A 5376-nucleotide genomic window follows, 5' to 3' on the forward strand; every position below is an offset into this window, starting at 1 on the left:
ATAAGAATGAAACACATACACACATACAAACTACAGAAGACAAATCACGTATTTGATTATTCCACGTATGACTTAAGTACTCTTATATTTGCATTTAAAGCTGTCATTGCACAGTACAAAAATGAATGGTAAAATGCATGCTAGTAATTTAAATTTTTACTTTTTCTTCACTTGGAACTACATTAAATAGCAGATAGAAAACACCATGGAAGTCCAAAGAGCGAGACCATGGACGAAACGGAAAAGCTTTATATTTTAAGTATCTTTAACAGCATTTTTTCACTGCTTTTTGAACAAAGGACCTTGCATTTTCATTTTGCACTGGGCTCCACAAATTATATAGCTGACACTGGATGGACCTTTTGGTGAGAGCTAGAAATGCCAGATTTATCGAGCTTATATGTACATAAAATAACCTGTGTATTCCTTATGCTTTCACTGCCAAAGAAAAAATGATACTCAAATATACTGCTTGTGTCTGCCATTTCTGACCACATTTGCCTCTCCTCAAGTTACATCCACCTTCTCCCTAAACTTAACATTGGTCTAACCATAATGTTACCTTTCCTGTCATTGTACCCCAATCCACCAGTGCAAAAATTGGGTCAGAATAGAAGGGTATACTGAACCAAGATGTTCCTGAACCGGGTTCCGGGTATTTACCCACTCTGTCTTTATACTGTTAGGTTTGAAATCCAGCTAAATAGGAATAAGAAGGAAAGTGTTGCCTCTTCTACTCTTCCCTAGAGAAGAAGAAGGAGAAAGGAAGAGGAGGAGAAGGAGGAGGAAGAGGAGAAGGAGGAGGAGAAGGCTGGACACTGAGCACCTCCTTACTCTAACAAGCTCTAGACCTGTACATTTCGTGTATATGTCTTTTAACCTAGAAGAGGAACAGTTTCCAGCAGCCCTTTGCTGGCATCCTATGGTGCCAGTATAAATATTGGAAAGAGGAAATTACCTTTAGCTTCTTCTTTTAAAAAAAATTCTGGTACTGTCTCCTCCGCAGTGGGAGCAGCTCTCCTGCCACAGCCCCTCATCCCCTGAAAATGTTCGCCTGCTCCAAGTTCATCTCCTCTCCCTCGCTGGTCAAGAGCACCTCACAGCTGCTGAGCCGTCCTCTAGCTGCAGTAACAACCAGAGATACTGACAGATGAGAGCCTCAGCAGCTTGGCAGTCTCACGTTCCCTTACCCCACTTGTCTCTAGCCACAGCTTCCAAACCAGCACCATTTCAAGGGACATCAAGACAACAGCCAAGTTCATTGGAGCTAGGGCTGGCACAGTTGGGGTGCCTGGCTCTGGGGCTGAGATTGGGACTGTGTTTGGGAGCCTCATCATTGGTTATGCCAGGAACTCTTCTCTGAAGCAACAGCTCTTCTCCTACGCCATTCTGGGCTTTGCCCTCTGGGAGGCCATGGGGCGCTTTTGCTTGATGGTGACCTTTCTCATCCTCTTTGCCATGTGAAGGAGCCATCTCCACCTCCCATAGTTCTTTCTCCCATGTCTGGTCGGCCCTGTGTGTTCCTTTTCCTAAACCTCCTCAGGCAGCCTGGGGAACATGGTTGGCTCAGGGTTTGACTTGAGCATCCACAGATTGAGAGAGAAAAGACAAATAAGTACTATGTTAATAAGAAAAAAAAAATTGGTAAAATATACATAAAAATTTTCATTTTTGCCATTTTAATTGTACAGTTCTGTAGCATTAAATACATTCACATTGTTGCACAACCATCACCACTATCCATCTTTCAGCTTCTTAATTGCAGCTAGAACCTACCAGTGGCTGTTCCTCTGAAATGCCCAGCTTAGATTGCACTTTCAAATTAAGGAAGGAAAAAGAAAAACAATAAAGCCTGAAAAAAAAGTTTGTAAAAGTGACTGAATGCATGTCAGAAAGACAGCCAAGAAGAAGAAAATGTCACCAACATGAATCTGAGAAAGTGAGAAACACAAGGGACTTCTGAGAGTGTAGAGTCCAACCATCCTCTTTTACATATTGTCAAGTCCTCAAAAAACCTGCCAGGAGAACCTGTTACAGTACCATGCAAAGCAGTTGAGGGGTGTCCTGATCAGACTCACTGCGGTAAGGAAGAACACCATCTTGACAGTCTTAGTAGTGTCTCAGAAGGGGTAAGTTGGAAGTATCTTTATACAGTTTTAGGACCTGAACTGGGTGATTTTAAGGTGGGTTTTACAAGGTGCAAAACTAGGATTGGGCCGAGTTTATGACATACTAGCTTTGGATCAGTGGGCACAGCAAAAGACTTGAACGAGTCTTTATGAGTAAGCTGTTAGTCTTTGTAGATGAGTTATTCTAGTTAGTTAACAGTCTTATCTTCTAGGAACTATTATTTCCTAGAGCAAGTAGCTTAAGTTATTTTTGTTTGCTCTCAGTATTTTTTAACATGGGAACAGGAACATATGCCTGGTCTCAGCATTGTTAAACACAGGAACAGGAATTTATGTTATTTCAGCTTTCAACATAAGGAAACCAAGGCAGAGAGGGGTTAAACAACTAGCTCAGAAGTGACCAGCTGGTAACAGAGCTAAAGTTTAACCTATAGCCCCTGACTACAAGTCCAGGACTTGTAGTCACCACTCCCTACCCCATTACGCGCACACACACACACACACACACACACACACACAGCTAACTGCCAGAATTGCTTTCTCTTAGAATGAAAAACTTACAACATAATCACATCACAGAAAATTTGGAATAAAGAAAGGATAGCTCAAATCCCATCACCATATCAACTGTTATTTCCTTCCAATTTTTCTTCATAGTGATTTTGTTTTTGTTTTGATTCTATAGTGTTCATTTACTTTCTCTCTACAGTTTTTGTTTCTCTAAAGTCTTCTTGAGCAAGATGTGTGCTTTTTCCTGGTTCCCCTTTGTGCTTCTCTACCATCAAGGAAGAGTCTCTGCTTTTGTTGAAAAAGTTCCAGGCATTTCCAAACAGGCTGGGGCCACTAACATTCTGCTAGAACCATCTAGTTGGAAAGAGCAGTTTTAACAGGCATAGGCCCCAGAAAATGGGTCTTCCCACTGGCTCAGCTTGAGGGGCCCAAAACTCTTCAGGCAACTGACCAGTGATACTAAGGCAATGTCATTTGGTTCTCAGTCATACCCACACTTCATAATATAGATGCCCATCCCTCCATTTCCACAGGGGATTGGTTCCAGCACTCCAAGAGAATACCAAAATCTGTGGATGCTCAAGTCTTCTATATAAAATGGTGCAATATTTACATATGACTTACACACATCCTCCCATATAGTTTGAATTATCTCTAGATTACTTATAACACTTAATACAATATAAATGCTATGTAAATAATTGTTATACTATATTTTTATTTGGATTATTTTTTATTGTTGTATTGTTATTGTCAACTGAAGAAGTACAAGGTTTATACATTTGGAAAGGAGAACTGTATTTCTCATAAAGGGCTGCAGCCTACAGGCTGGCCATCCCACAGGCTGGGATGCATAGCTTCCAGCGAAAGCTGAGAGCAAGCACTTTGAGGGAGGGAAGGATAAGACAGGAATTTGTGCTGGATGGATTGTGTAAGTATACACATTTAATAAGCTATAGGAGGATTTATGAATATTTATGAAAGAAGCATGCATATATCCAGTTGAGTTTCATGCCTCTTCATGGGTCACATGTACAAAAAATGGTGTGTTAGCATGATCAGAGGGTGGAGTTCTTAGCCTTCTGATGTCAAAAGGTGAAGCAGAGGACGTGAAAACCCTTACTGTACATCCTATGTAGACGGGCCAGAACCACTCCATGACTGGTGGCCTCTTATCAGGAAGGAATGCTGGTCAGTTGCTGTGTTGAAACCACAAACGGGAAGGAGAATCTGGTCACCGCCCCAGATACTTGGCTAAGGATGATAAAGGAATGAGTCGTCCATTTCTGATTTTCCACTACTGATTTCTGCTTACTTCTTAGGAAAGAATTCGGGTTAAAAATTAATAAGAAGTGCTTGCTTCGGCAGCACATATACTAAAATTGGAACGATACAGAGAAGATTAGCATGGCCCCTGTGCAAGGATGACACACAAATTCGTGAAGCGTTCCATATTTCTGAAAAAAAAAAAATTAATAAGAAAAAGGCCTATTGAGGCATGTCTTACTTCTTCTCCTTTCATGGCCAGGAACTCCACTTTTCAGGTTTCTCTGGGGTTCTCCTTAGCCAAGAGGAGGTCTGTTCAGTCAGCTGGGGGTCTTAGGATTTTATTTTTATTTCTCATTATTTTTTCAAATACTTTTGATCTGCAGTGGGTTGAATCTGCTGACATGGAACCTTCAGGTACAGAGGACCTACTGTATAATATTTTTCATTTCTGTGTGCTTTTGCCTTATCTTTCCCCACTCCCTTCTCCCTGCTCTTTGCAGAGGCCTTCCAAACCCTTCCACACATGCTATCTCACTTCTTTGGTGATTCTCAGTCCAGTAATCAGCAAGCCTTTTGCTAAAATTATGATCACATTCCACAATGGGGGTATGTAAATGATAATTTATTCACAGTATCCTCATTTTCAGTAAAGGAATTCCTGAAAGGTTATAAGACAAATCACTATTAACCTAACCATATTGCGAAAGGAAAATAAATCTTGGGGCCCCAAAATCACTATGCTAAAGGAAAAAGTTAAGCTGGGACCTGGGAAAAACCTGTCTCCCATTTTATTATAAATGCATATCTAATTGCCTCCTTTGGAGGGGCTAATCAGAAGCTCAAAAGAATGCAACCATTTGTCTCTTGTCTACCTATGGCCAGGAAGCTCCCTCCCCACTTTGAGTTGTTTCCCCGTTTGCTTAGAGTTGTCCCGCCCTTCGAGACCGAACTGATGTTCATCTTACATATGTTGACTGATGTCTCATGTCTCCCTAAAATGTATGAAACAAAAGTGTGCTCTGACCACCTTGGGCATGTCGTCAGGACCTTCTGCGGCTGTGTCACAGGTGCACGTCCTCAACCTTGACAAAATACACTTTCTAAATTAACTGAGACCTGTCTCAGATATTCGGGTTTCACATTTGGGTAACCATGGGGGGATTCTGAGTGGAGGTGCCCCTGACCTTTGACAAATCTGCTATCAGTGCTGAGTACCAGCATGAGCTAACTTTATGGCTCAAACCAATAGGACAATTTGCTGAAGTCTGGGAGCACTTACTCCAGAAAATCCCTGATCTCCCAAAATTTGGTTGAAATCAAAATTTTATTTTGCTGTGCAACTCCCTTTTTTTTGGACTTTTACTTGCTTCCAACAAGAAAGGCAAGTTTTTCAACTTCCATAATGATAGAAGGCAGGTAACTCCTTTATGGAGTTTGAGCTTGCTCCTGGCAGAAAGGACGAGTTTGA

General features: G+C 41.3%; 1 non-coding gene and 1 pseudogene across 2 annotated transcripts; both read left to right on the top strand.

Moving 5' to 3' along the window:
- Positions 1 to 998: 998 nt before the first annotated feature.
- LOC111536421 lies at positions 999 to 1572 on the top strand (annotated as a pseudogene). The gene has a single exon (XR_002729727.3). The product of XR_002729727.3 is annotated as an ATP synthase F(0) complex subunit C2, mitochondrial pseudogene (transcript).
- A 2419-nt stretch (positions 1573 to 3991) lies between these two features.
- On the top strand, positions 3992 to 4098 carry LOC111536442. Its single transcript, XR_002729732.1, has one exon. It is a non-coding gene; the product is annotated as a U6 spliceosomal RNA (small nuclear RNA).
- Positions 4099 to 5376: the final 1278 nt, after the last annotated feature.

The sequence above is a fragment of the Piliocolobus tephrosceles genome, chromosome 12, assembly GCF_002776525.5.
Source record: "Piliocolobus tephrosceles isolate RC106 chromosome 12, ASM277652v3, whole genome shotgun sequence".
NCBI lineage: Eukaryota > Metazoa > Chordata > Mammalia > Primates > Cercopithecidae > Piliocolobus > Piliocolobus tephrosceles.